Source organism: Aedes aegypti, unplaced genomic scaffold, assembly GCF_002204515.2.
Source record: "Aedes aegypti strain LVP_AGWG unplaced genomic scaffold, AaegL5.0 Primary Assembly AGWG_AaegL5_hic_scaff_572_PBJ_arrow, whole genome shotgun sequence".
Lineage (NCBI taxonomy): Eukaryota > Metazoa > Arthropoda > Insecta > Diptera > Culicidae > Aedes > Aedes aegypti.
The window spans coordinates 1-13,577 of NW_018736250.1; positions in this window are offsets into that span (position 1 = coordinate 1).

A 13,577-nucleotide genomic window follows, 5' to 3' on the forward strand; every position below is an offset into this window, starting at 1 on the left:
CTGTTGCAATACGTTATATTGTTTTCGTATTATATTTTTTATCCGGGTATGTTTATCTATAGTCCATTTTCCGAACGAAACTATCTATAGTCCATTTGTGAACGAAACAAAATACATTTTTATTATTTTCGACGCCGAGCAAACTCAATACTGCTGGATTGTTGCCAAATCATTCCATTTTATTTCCGCTTATCACTTCAAGACCAACAATTGAAAAGGTCCAAAATGTAAACAAATCGGTTTTCTGCTGATTTTAGTGTATATCTTACTAAAACATACAATAGTCATTTAAAAATATGTGTAAAAGTTGAAAAAATAACATTTTTCTTAAAGGCCCCATCTCGTTTTCCGCTAACCAGGATATTCATCGTAAATGCGGCCTTTTCTCGAAGAGGCCTCATTTATTTATCTGACGGAAACCGAGTTGAGGCCTATTAAACAAACATCAAAATTGCAATGTAGATTGCAAAAAACGTTCCAAATTCACTAAGTAGATGCAGATTATGTTGAAATAAAACTACAAAATACAAGGCTATTCCTCCATACCGCAGGCTACTGACTGATATTGCTACCACGTCAGCTCCTCTCTTTTATTCACTGTCTGGGTATATATTACAATTTCCTTAGGGCCATTTCACAAATTTCATAACGCTAGAGGGGGTGGGTGGGTGTTTGACAGAACAGCAATGATGTCACAATGTTAAATCCCATATACAGTGGCGCTTTTGTTTTGATGCGGTGAGCACTTGCAAAAACTACCTTCAGTGATCCATTGCAATATTATTTCAATTGAACCAATATTTCCATACATTTTCTCGACGACAAACTCGTGTACATACATAATGTTCATGGATGACGAAGGATTCAATCAATCACATATTTAATCGACCGCACGAATCTTCTCGTGCTTTAGGGATCTCCATGTACTTTATTTCACTACTTAACACTCTTCTACACTTCAATTTTCTTATTTCATCATCAATTTTGAATGATTTTAAAAAGGCCACATCTGAAGATGATGAAAAAACAAGCCACAACTAGAAGGCCTCAAACACATTTCAAAGTAAACAAAGGCATCAACTCACAGGGCCTCATCAGCGTCGGCCGGCGTCTATGGGCAAAATCAAAGGCTCAACAGCTTTTGGTGAAATAAAAGCCCTCATTTCTTGATTCGTTTTTTTAGCAGGATTTTTTGCTAAATGATAGTAATAATATTTATAGCATAATGAGTTATCATCGACTTTCTGGACGATAAAATAACATAACAATGCTTAAATTCATAATATAAATTTGAATTATTGTTTGACAAAAACAAGATTGCGTTTTTCGCATTGTTACTTTTTGAGATCAGCCTTTTTGAATTGTTAGTCTTGACTTTTTTGTAAAAAAAATAAATAATGATTTCCATCGACACACGCCCTCGTTTGTATTTACAGCCCTTAAACGCAAGTGTGTGCGTGAGAAACTGACTGTGCGTGGGATAATAATAATAATGGAATCAAAGCAACCCATCGCAGAAGAACGTCTCAACTTCGCAATTTTATTCTTAGTTTCCGAGCGATAAAACTGTGAAAAATCCCGCGCCCCGTGTTTTCCCAACCGTCGAAATTAGTTTAACTGGTGCCACCAAAGTACGAAGCAAGTATTGTGAGTGCTGCCCAAGTGCGGAAATGCCGTTATTGCGACGCCAGCCGTTTTTCTCTACCAGGGGAAGAAGTCGACGTAGATTAATTCGAACGGGTGAAAATGTGCGAAGGAAAAAAACATCCGACTACGATTCTGATTCGTCGAAGTGCGATGGAACAAAAACGTGGAAATGCTGCTGAAGTCGTACGCCTAGTGGACTGTTGATGTTTGTTTCGTAATCCGGAAGATAGTTTTCTCGAAGATTGACGGATTGGCGAAAGGAAGCACCTCGTGAAAAAGAAACCCTCCTCCCGTTTCTGGAACGGGGCTGCTGGAGGAGAAGGAGGAAGTGCTTGTGTAATCGAGGGGAATGTTAAATTCCCAGTGCGCTTAAAATGAGAGTTCCAGCTATAGGGAATCTGCTTATCAGATGTATCCTTATCTTGCTTTTGTTGCTGTTTAGTGATTGTACAAATATAACCAATAGCTTTAGCAGTAGTAATTCAGTAAACGTTAATAGCAGCAGTAGTAGTAGAGGCCTTGGGGAAGTCCAATCAAAATGTAAGCTCGGGCAAGTTAAGTAACGTAACAAATGCTAATGCTGATCCGGGTCGCAATTGCTGTGATGGGGAGGGGAACCAAATCGGTAATCAAAAGCGAACCAGCGGACCTCAGCGGATTGTGGTCGAGTTTGCGACCAATGTGGTCCAGAATGAGTACATCGTCCAGTTCGATGGGTATTACAAGCGAGCGGCGAGGGAGAAACACATCCAGGCGGCGCTTAATGGATCGAAGGTGAGCCATAATTGAAAGTAATGTGACAATCGCTTCATGTCCATATGGAGTAATGCGGGCACGAAAATTGTTATAAACGCTGGTAGTCGACTACAGCCACCCTATTCAGTTCTGTCACCCACAATGAATCAGCTCATTAAAAAAAAAAAAAAAAAAAAAAACAAAATATGATCTAAATTATCACAAACACATCACAGAAACCATTCCTACTGATAAGCTACGCAATGCTTTTTTGACAATTATTTGGCCGGATCTGCAAAATAATTTCTCAATTGAGAAACAAAAATTTTGAAAATGAATTTTTTTAATTGGACTTTGGTTCTAAGCCCTTTTGAAATTATCTAAAATTAAAACAAAAAACCTCAGAAGCATATTCCAGCTTTAAAAGAGGAAAACAAATTATTATAAAATAGAAGCTCAAAAAATTGCTATGCAGTTTGATAGCGCGCACAATTTCAATTTTGGACTTACTAGTCCAATAGAAATAGTTACTCAGGACTTTTTTTTCGAAAATTCCTGGGAGACTGATTTGGAAGAAGTGATTATTAAAAACATCAAAAACATGACAGGTCCTGGCCATGATGGAATTTTCTACATCCTCATCAAGAAACTTCCAGAAAATAGCTTATCATTCTTAGTTGATATGAATAACAAATGTTTTTAGTACCAATTTTAAAACCATACAAAAATCCCGCAGAAGCTTCTAGCTATCGTCCAATCAGTTTGCTTTCCTCCATCAGTAAACTTTTTGAAAAGGTCATTTTGAACAGAATGATCAATGAAAATTCAATTTTTGCAATTGAACAGTGTGGATTCCGCCATTGACATTCGACCACGTGTAACAAATTTGATCCGTTCCAACAAATCTGAAGGCTATTCTACTGGTCTTGCTCTTCTAGACATAGAAAAGGCATTCGACAGTCTTTGGCATGAAGGTTTGATCGTAAAATTAAAAAAACTTTAATTTTCCAACATACATTGTTAGAATAATTCAAAGTTATCTGTCAAATCGTACACTTCAGGTTAATTATCAGAACTCTAGGTCTGAAACAGTTCCTGTAAAAGCTGGTGTTCCTCAAGGCAGCATTTTGGGACCAATATTATACAATATTTTCACATCTGACTTACCTGAGTTACATCAGGGATGTCAAAAATCCTTGTTTGCGGATGACACAGACCTCTCCGCCAAAGGACGAAGCCTGCGTGTCATCTGTAGTCGATTGCAAAAAAGTTTGGATTTTTTTCTTCATACTTGCAAAAAATGGAAGATTTCTCCTAATGCTTCCAAAACTCAACTAATAATATTCCCACATAAACCAAAAGCTCTTTATTTGAAACCTTCAAGTAGACATGTTGTCACGATGAGAGGGGTTCCAATAAATTGGTCAGATGAAGTTAAGTATCTAGGGCTCATGCTAGATAAGAATTTAACTTTCAAAAATCACATAAAGGGCATTCAAGTCAAATGTAACAAATATGTACAATGTCTCTATCCACTTATTAATAGAAAATCAAAACTTTGTCTTAAGAACAAGCTTTTGATATTCAAACAAATTTTCAGGCCAGCCATGTTGTATGCTGTACCAATATGGACTAGCTGTTGTAATACCAGGAGGAAAGCTCTGCAGAGAATTCAAAATAAAATTTTGAAAATGATTCTGAGGCTTCCTCCCTGGTATAGTACCAATGAGTTACATAGAATATCCAATGTTGAAACATTGGAACAAATGTCAAATAAAATAATTAATAATTTCAGGCAAAAATCGTTACAATCTTCTATTGCCACGATTAATGCGTTATATGTTTAGGTTAAGTTAGGTTTAAGTATATTCAAAGCGTTTTTTTTCTCTTATAAGCAGGTAAAATCAACTCACCTGTAAAAAATCTGAACTGCTACGGCAAATGAAATGTAATATGTTGTTAACAAAATGTTAATAAATCTTAGATTTGTTTTACCAAATTAGGATGATAGTGTTGTCTAATAACACAGAACACCTAGATATAAGAAATGAATGTAATGTTTGGAATGATACTAATAAAGAAATTTAAAAAAGAAGCAAAATTGCGTGTGCCCCTTCTGAGAGTTGTATATTTTTAGTTTTTAAGCATTTGCTAAAATAAATCCCCATGTGATGAATAAAATATATTCATTAGTTCTTGGTTTGTTTGGGCAATAAATGTGCTTTACATTATGTTTGATCAATTTAACCATCATACCATCGTATTTTATAATCAATTCAATGAAGATGATTGGATTTGAAAATAGTCAAATTGTGCCAAACGGAGTGAAATTAATATAGCGGAACCATAATTGACAAGTTATCATCGACAAATGCTGTTTTGTCATCATAAATTCACAAATGAGAGCACAATGGTATCATTCGGCATTTGTGCATGTCAAATTGCCTTAATAAATGCTCATTGAAGATGATTCAGCTTTTTTCACTTTTAGTGGTAGCCAAGCAGCATTCAACAAAGTTTGACAATTGTTATGAAGAATATACACCAAAACAATGAAAATGGATTTCATAAAAACTATAGTTTCACTTTTTTGCATAGACAATAAGTGTTTTGTGTAATTTCGCGACGGGGACAATATTATGTTGGTGTAGTGAGTAATAAATTCGCAATGCTCATGGTGTTATCGCATCTTAAGAGTTCAAATATTGATCTAAGAGGAATACATAAGGTACATACAAGTGCAAGTCAATCAGTTTAATAGCAGCTTTTATGACAACAAGATGTATGATATCAATCTTTTATCATAGCCGCAACAAATAAGTGTCATTCAGTCACTACATGCAGTTTCAATGAGTTATTATATGCTGCAATAAAGCTGGTTTTGTAGCCACAAAATTTTGATTTATATTTTTCCTCTAAAAGGTTTTTGAAAACAACTAAGAGCCGACTTACAAAATATCATCTTCTAGCAACGTTAAATGCCGCCTCTAGCTAGTAACAGTCATAATAGTAGTTTACGGAACAAGTTGCAGAATGATAATTTTTTACAGCACGAGTTGTAAATTTATCCTACGAAGCTTGCCGAGTAGGATAATTACGACGAGTGCTGTAAAAATCGAGTTCTGCAACGAGTTACGTACAACATTTTTTGAAATTTCGTAGAAGACCACTTGAGGATATCAGAAATTATATCGGAATGCATTCACCAACATTTAACAATTTCTGAAAAAAATGTCGTGTTATGATTCATTACGCAACTCAAAACGGTTGCGTAACGAAAAAGCGTTGCGTATTGAATCATTACAGCACTGGTTTCAGTTGCGTAATGACTATCCCCGCACTGCATAACTCATTGCAGGAAAGTAGGGCCGTTTCATGACAGATTGGCATGATGAAAAACAGCCTATTACGATGAGAAATTACAAAAAAAAAACATTAATAAATCCACACGAATGCCAAATTGCTGTGGAATTGTCACTTGGGATGGATATGATTTATTCGTGTTCATGGAATGTTTACGAAGATAAAGATGTGACGTATGATTGGTTATGAATAAAAACACAGAAGAGTGTTAATATTCTCAGATCGTAAATGCAGGGCTGTTACAACAGGCGCGAATTTCGCGATTCTCGCGGATTTCGCGATTTTCGCGGATTTGTAGCGGATTTGGCCAGCCAAGCGCGAAAATCGCGGGTGGATACAAGTCTGTCGCGAAAATCGCGGATTTCTCAAATCATGCAACAAAATTTCAGTTATATACATACAGCCGTGATTTCATAATTAGGAAATTTCTATTTAAAACAGAAAATCCAAGTCTTCTCCTTGAGAGCAGTAAAGTTCAGTAAGTATAGTTACTGGTATCAAAAATACTATTCAGGGAAATATAAGAAGCAGTAACATTTGATTTGCAAATCGTTTTCATTTTATTTGGAGTCATTTTTCTCGAGGGTCACTGGTCAATCAAGAGATAATTCCTCCCTAAATTCTTAATGACAATAATCTAAAATTCTATTCTATTGACGGCAATCTATAGGTTCTTGACTTTGAGAAATAGAAAATTATACCGTTCAAATGTTTGCAGGACATTTCTCTTCCGTTAAAAATCTTAGAAAATGTCCCACTTAGGAAATGACCACTCAGCACATTTGACTTGGATTTAAAATATTTGAAATCAGATTTGTGTTAAATTTACTGATCATGAATATAATATGTCAAAATAATAAACCGTGTAGGAATGCTAAATTTGTTCAGCTTGATTACATAAATGCATGCCTTCAAAATTTGTACGGTTAATATGCGGACACTCTGGTTGAGTGTTCGCGCTGCAGTCAAGTTGGTTACCCCATGAAATCTTAGGATCGATAGAAAAGTTTAAAACAATAGATAGCTCCGCAGTCAAATTAAGAGTTTTGTCAGTGAAGAATAAGTATTGTAAATCTAGAAGATACAAATTACTTGAAGTTAATAGAAAGCAGCACTAAAATTGTATGTAATAATTAATGCAATATTTGATGTAAATACAGTGAATCCACAATTAAGAATCACCCACAATTTATGAATCAGCTGCCTTTAAAAGGACAAAATAACAGTAAAAAATAGCACAAAACATCACCGGAAATATTTTGACTTATAATTTATTTTGAGTAAAATTGTTTACGTGATGTTTTGTGTTGATTTTTGTTGTCATTTTGTCATTTAAAGTCAGCTGATTCATAAATTGTGGGCGATTCTTAATTGTGGATCCACTGTATAACTAAATAAAACCTCTTGCAGTTTATGCTGATCGCCATAAAACCGTTTTAAGATCTGGTTTTAAAATCAGTGCAAGGATTGAATCACCAGCACAAAATACTTGCTGAAAAGTTAGCACCTGGTGAAATCGCTCAAAATAATAGTAGTATTCAGACTTGAAGTTTATTAAAAATAAAAACAGTTCTTATACAATGAATGGCATGCATTTCAAACTTATTGTTTAACTGTCCTCATCTCATAAACAAAAACCAATTTTTTTTTAAATAATATGATGGTGTTTGCCTATCTTTGTTGGGAGAAGTCGTCTCTAATTCAATTAAACACATATTGAGAGCAGCGTATGCGTAACGTCAGCTTCAATGCTGAAATAAATTTATTAAATTCCATTTCTTTTTATTCATATTACAATTTAGTAGCTTACATGATAGTTCTCACAATACGTCACTTCAAGACACTTGCTCTCAACCGATTCCTTCACACTACCTATCATATTAAAGCATGAATCGAGTAACCGACTTGCAGAAGGCAGTGTTCGGCCAGTTCCACTAAACCTCTGTCTAAGCGGCGGCCGCAACACATGTATCTCAATGAAAAAATTAAAAATACAGTAATTGGCGATCCTAATCTATTAATGGCAAACCATTTCGGGCTCCTCGATAACAATCACCACTTAAAATATACCAGTATTGGAACAAACATTGGTCAACTTTTTCGAATTTCCATACAAAAATGGACGCGGTTTGGTAAGGCTAGAATCTCAGTTACTTTATGGACCGATTTCGAATGAAATTTCACAGAAACATCCCAGACATAACTCGAATTTTAACATATATTTTTGAAATTTTTTTCGCAATAACGTGTTTAAAATGTAATAACGATTTAATTAAAGTGACAATTTTGACGAGAAATTCAAAACTATTTATCTTAAAATCTGACAGCCCTAACAAAAACTGTCTTCAGCAACATTGTTCATGTTGTTCTAACACTTTGCTGAAGATACCCTGAAGTTATACCTTTCAACACAGACAAACAGACGTAACACTTAGAACAAATCTCGATCAACAAATCATAGTCACGAGGACATGTGCGCCCAATGCTAACATTATTGTATTTAGCCGACGGGTTAACAGATGGCGGTAGTGTGCAAACGTCAAACGCGAACGGAAAAACGATGCGAGCGCTGCGGGTGGCGGATTGCGCCACCTACCATATTTTTGAAATCGATCGTTAAAAAGGTGGTTGATGGACAATGATGAGAGTGTGACGTCTGTTTGTCTGTGACTTCAACATGTTTAGTTATGTCAATTATAGAAAATCGTCAAAAAAAATCACTTTAGTCATACCGTTACTGCTTTTAAACTTGTGATTGGGAGAAACCACTAAAAAATATATGTTGAAATTCAAGTTATGTCTGATATCCTATAAAAATTTGGTTGAAATCGGCCCATAAATAACTGAGAATCTAGCTTACCAAAGTTGGTCATTTTGTATGGAAAATCGAAAAAGTTGCAAATGTTTTTGTTCAATACTGTAGTGTAAAGATGAGAGAAAAATCGAAATTTAAATAGCAATTTAAGGTTTTGTATGCTTCTAATTGACAATGTGAAATTACTGTGTGTGTTTTTCTTTTTTTAAATTATCATTAATAACTACATTTTGCATCTTCTATTGTATGCAAAGATCATATCGAATTGTTTTAAGTATAGTTGCAAACTAGGCCTCCTCTCTGCTTGTAGTGACACTACTATCGTATTAAATTGCACGAGTTTCTATAAAAAATATATTGAAAAGGTTGATAACGAATAAATTTCGAGTGATATTGTTGAATACGATTTTCTCCGAATTATTGTATTTTTCCGCTTTTTAGCCTTTTTTCCTGCTTAGTGGCGCAACTGGAGTAAATTAAATATATTTCATAATTTATTTAACTTACCCTTAGTGTTGACATAAATCCTTATACCAACTTATCTTACTCAATTATAGATACTTTGAGAAATAAGGCAAAAAATAATCACTTAGTACCATTACAAACTAGTTTTTGATCAACCCATGTTTAACGCATTTTTTATAATGAGTAGTAAACATGTCAATGAAACAGATTTTTTTTAGGCGCGGATCGAATTTCTGAAGTCGCGATTTTTCGCGGATACGATTTTTAAGATTTTTGTAACAGCCCTGTAAATGAACAATACGATTAATTTATGTGAAACATTTCAAATTCGTTTGCTTTTCAACTTTTATTGATAAAAAGTTATGCATATTTGATCAAATAAGTTTAAACGTATTACAGTTGAATTTCGTTCGTTGCACTATCTTTAAGTGGGATCCCGTTAGTTGGGCTATAGCCCACCTAAAACGAAGGCAAACGTCATTTTCTGACATAAGACTTAATTTATCAATGTTGGTAGCTCTGTTTTTCTTTTGTTCTATGTTATTTGACAGCTCGAAACTCAGCCCAATTAGTGAAAGTCTTTCACTAAGTGGGCTACAAGTTTAGTGCAACGAACGAAAGTTGACTGTAATATAGATTTTTTTTTAATATTTATTGATAGCTTGTGGCAAGCTATAAAGTATCATACATGTTAGTAAGTCCGCCATCCGTGAACTACACTAGAATTCGAAAAACAAGACATACATGAATTACAGAGAATGTCTTTTCGACTGGAGGATTCCTTGAAATTAGATTATGAAGCAAAGAAAGGTGTTGATTTTACCCGAAATGAAAGTGTCGATCTTACCCCGAGTGGACATATTTTTTTTTTCAATAGCGTTTTTCAGCTGTCGAAAAACTAAAAACTACATTCTTTTTCAAGTTGTATCTGAGAATAATAGTAAATGATAATGCAGACTCAGAACAAATGATGAATTTAAAAAAAATCACATGTGAAATAATACAACTGCCGTTTCCAATATGATTATGATGTTTATTTTAGCAATTTATTGGTAGCGTCAGTTGTAATGTCATTCGAAACACAACATTTTACAACTAGAGATAGAGTGTGGTGTAAACTGCATGGAAATCTGCTCAAAACATGGAAAATGAAAGGGTGTCGGTTTTACCCCAATTACCCCTACGGTAATACTCTATGCTAATAGTCGATTGAAGTAGTGGGGAAGGCGATGATTAAGTCTGTTTACCAAAAATTTGATTGAGCCTCAAGATTTTAAGTTAATAATAACAGTTTTCACACAATGAATGGCATACATTTTAATTAATTGTTTTATTGTTTATTCTTTATGCTATAAATAGTATAGTGTTTGCTTATCTATGGATTAAAAAAAGAAGCGTAATTGGAAAAAATGATGAAAAAAAATACTCATATAAGAGGTATCTTAAGTATTGGCTATAAAATCATAGCAATGGCGCTCCTTCAGTCTCAACAACATAGGGGAATTTTCTCGGCAGTCTAAGCCAATGCCGTGTTTCTTTTGTAATTTTCTCGGACATCAGCAGACAAATTACGTGTTTGTCTGTTTACATTTATGTGCTGCTCAAACCTCTATCGATTCACACCGACAGGCCTGTTCAAAGCTTTTTGGAAACGTTTTTACAACGCTTCGAACACCTCATGTCCGTGTGACTCTTGTTGGCAGCCTCATTCTCTTCGGCAGCTTTCTCATAAGAACTGCAGGCAAATCTCTTCGGCAGCTCCAAATCAGTCGCATTTTGAGGCGTGTTTATTTGAATTGGTGGCATCTCTGGTGAAATTGTTTGTTCGGTGATTATCCGTCAGCTTAGGACACGGTCGAATTTTCAATGTTGGGCATCTCTAAAATTTGATTTTCGAGTGACAGTTAAACCTCCATGAGTCGATGTTCCATTACTCAATATCGACTTATGGAAACATACTAAAAATCAAATTCCATGGTTACTATGATGGTCCCCTCAAACAGCATTTCATAGCATTGCTGTTCCATGACTCGATATTTCCATGACATCGGCTCACTTGAATATCGACTCATGGAGGGTTGACTGTATTTAGCTTTAGCATCAGAGGGACGAAATTTTGAAATCCCTGGCCAAGAACACAGGGTTTGACGATGCCAAAGTAGAAGGTGCACCATAATAATACCCGTCTGTGAAACATATCACTTTACCAATACTTTTGGCACACCTCTAACGGTTCATGATTTATCATGAAACGGCTGCATTCAGGCGGAGGACCTGTTAACCCTCTAATACCCAAATTTTTGTTTTCGATCTAAATATTATTTTTCGTTATCCTAAATCATTCTAACACGGTTTGGGCAATGATTTATTTTTTCTTCGCAAATTTATGAATTTCGGTTTTTGATTTTTATTATTTTTATTTTGAACATCCCTATCCTTTTAATTTTTTTTCTTGAAGCCTCTTCTGGTTTACTGATTTTTGACAATAAAAAATTGAGTTTTTACTATACTTTTTGAAAATATGATTTTTAAATTTTTTTTTCTGGAACATTTTCTATTTTCCGTGTAACTAACGGAAAAAACAGTTTTGAAATCATTTCAATACCATCAGGCTCTTCTTCTGTGATAGGTCGATCGTAGAAAAATATAAAAGGTACGATTTTTTATAATACACGTTAAATGAATCCCAGGCATTTGTAGGTTATATAAGAATACAATTTTTCAAACAATTTTTAATAATACAAATAAGTTTCAAAAATCATAAAAAAACTTTTGTTATATGCGTGTTATGAGTCAAGGTTTAAGCCAAAAATAAAATCATTTTAATTTCCGAGCTATGAAAAAATACACAAATTCCAAAGTGTACCCCGTCTAAAGGCGGGGTTGGGTATTAGAGGGTTAATATATTTCGGCATATTATCAGGTCCTCTTCGAACGGAGGGACCGCCAGGGCTTCATTAGTTACTTATAAACCAGTGCTGGTTGTTGATGGTTCAGTTTGTTTACACGAGCTGTACAATCCTTTGTACTAATCAGTAATGGTGGTTAAGTTTCGAAGCCAACGTGTGTTCAATCGTTTTATAATGCAACATAAGAATGTGTGTTTGGTGAAACTCTGCGTTACACTCGGCGTTATAAAATTAGTGATTGTGAGGGTGCTAAAATGATGTTTTGAAAAAATGCATTGTGATGAAAATTTGAAAATGGCATTGGAAGTTATTGTGATAGTTTTGTGAATGTACAAATAATTAATTATATGAACCCTACTAGTTTAACAATGAACATAATATATTTTGAAATAATTTCTCTGAAGATAAACACTTTTGCCTAAGTTCTTCACACATGCATGAGAAAAGTGTTTATAATGACAGCGAGTGCAGAAGAATGGATCGAAGTGATTTTTTTTACTGTAAGCTAGTAAAAATCGCTGCTAAATCGTAGTTTGAATAGTGATGACTCTACAGCAAACATAAATAATAAAAAAAATAAATTGAATATGAATGATAACAGATGATAAATGATAATAACAATGAATTTATATGAAATGGTGTGATGTAATTTTGATGAAAATTTGTAGTTGTGATAGTGAAAAGTGATATACCAAATGGATAATATATCTGAAGTGTTTTACAATAGTTAATGAGTGAATATTCGGTGGTATACGTGATAATGTCTATAGTAAGCCAGGGTTCTGAAATTTTTCGTATCAATGATGCGAAATCTACGATTTTTCGCACGTAAGGGAGAATGCTTTTTTTCGCTTCCTCACGTGAACATCTTTTATCGCTCACACTAATTTTCCCTGGAGCTACGATGGTGGATAACCGAAAATCACTCCACTCTGTGGATAATTTGTTTTTCACTCCATCATATTTTCGCTCACCAACTGCTCCGGGAGAATTATCACTATGTGGGATAAACAAAAACTAGTGCCGGCGACGGGATTCGAACCTGAGAACATTGCTAAAAAACAACCGCGATGCGTGCACACTAACCATGCTACCACACCAAACTTGACGAAAGCAGCGGTTAATTTGGTACATAAAAGCAACTGCTGCTCGTGGCGATGGGATACAGGAAAAATTCTCCATGGATCGGAGAAAGAGAAAACAAACTTCTCACAGCTGCGGAAATGTGCAATTATCTATTTTCGCTTTGTTTGTGGACGGATAAAATCGCAAGGCAGCTGATCGCTGAAAATTGCTGTGAGGGATAAATCCCATTATCGTGAGAGTGAGTGAGAATTCGGAAGCCTGATAGTGAGTGATGGAATGAAATGAAGAATCAGGACCTTTTAATAAAACTATTTCGTTCTTCGCTTTAAACCACTCTAGTAGCATTTCGGGCCTTATCATAGTTTGATAGTAGCAGTGGCGATTCCCTAACCTCAAATCTACCTGTTCCACGAATAGAAATTCTTGACCTCACGCAACAAATTTGCATCTATCAAGTGAAGATTTGCTAGAAAGGAAGATTCCAATCATTTAATATTTGCTTTATGATCTCAATTTGCCGGAAAAGACATTTTTAGATGCGTAGAACAGGTAAAAAA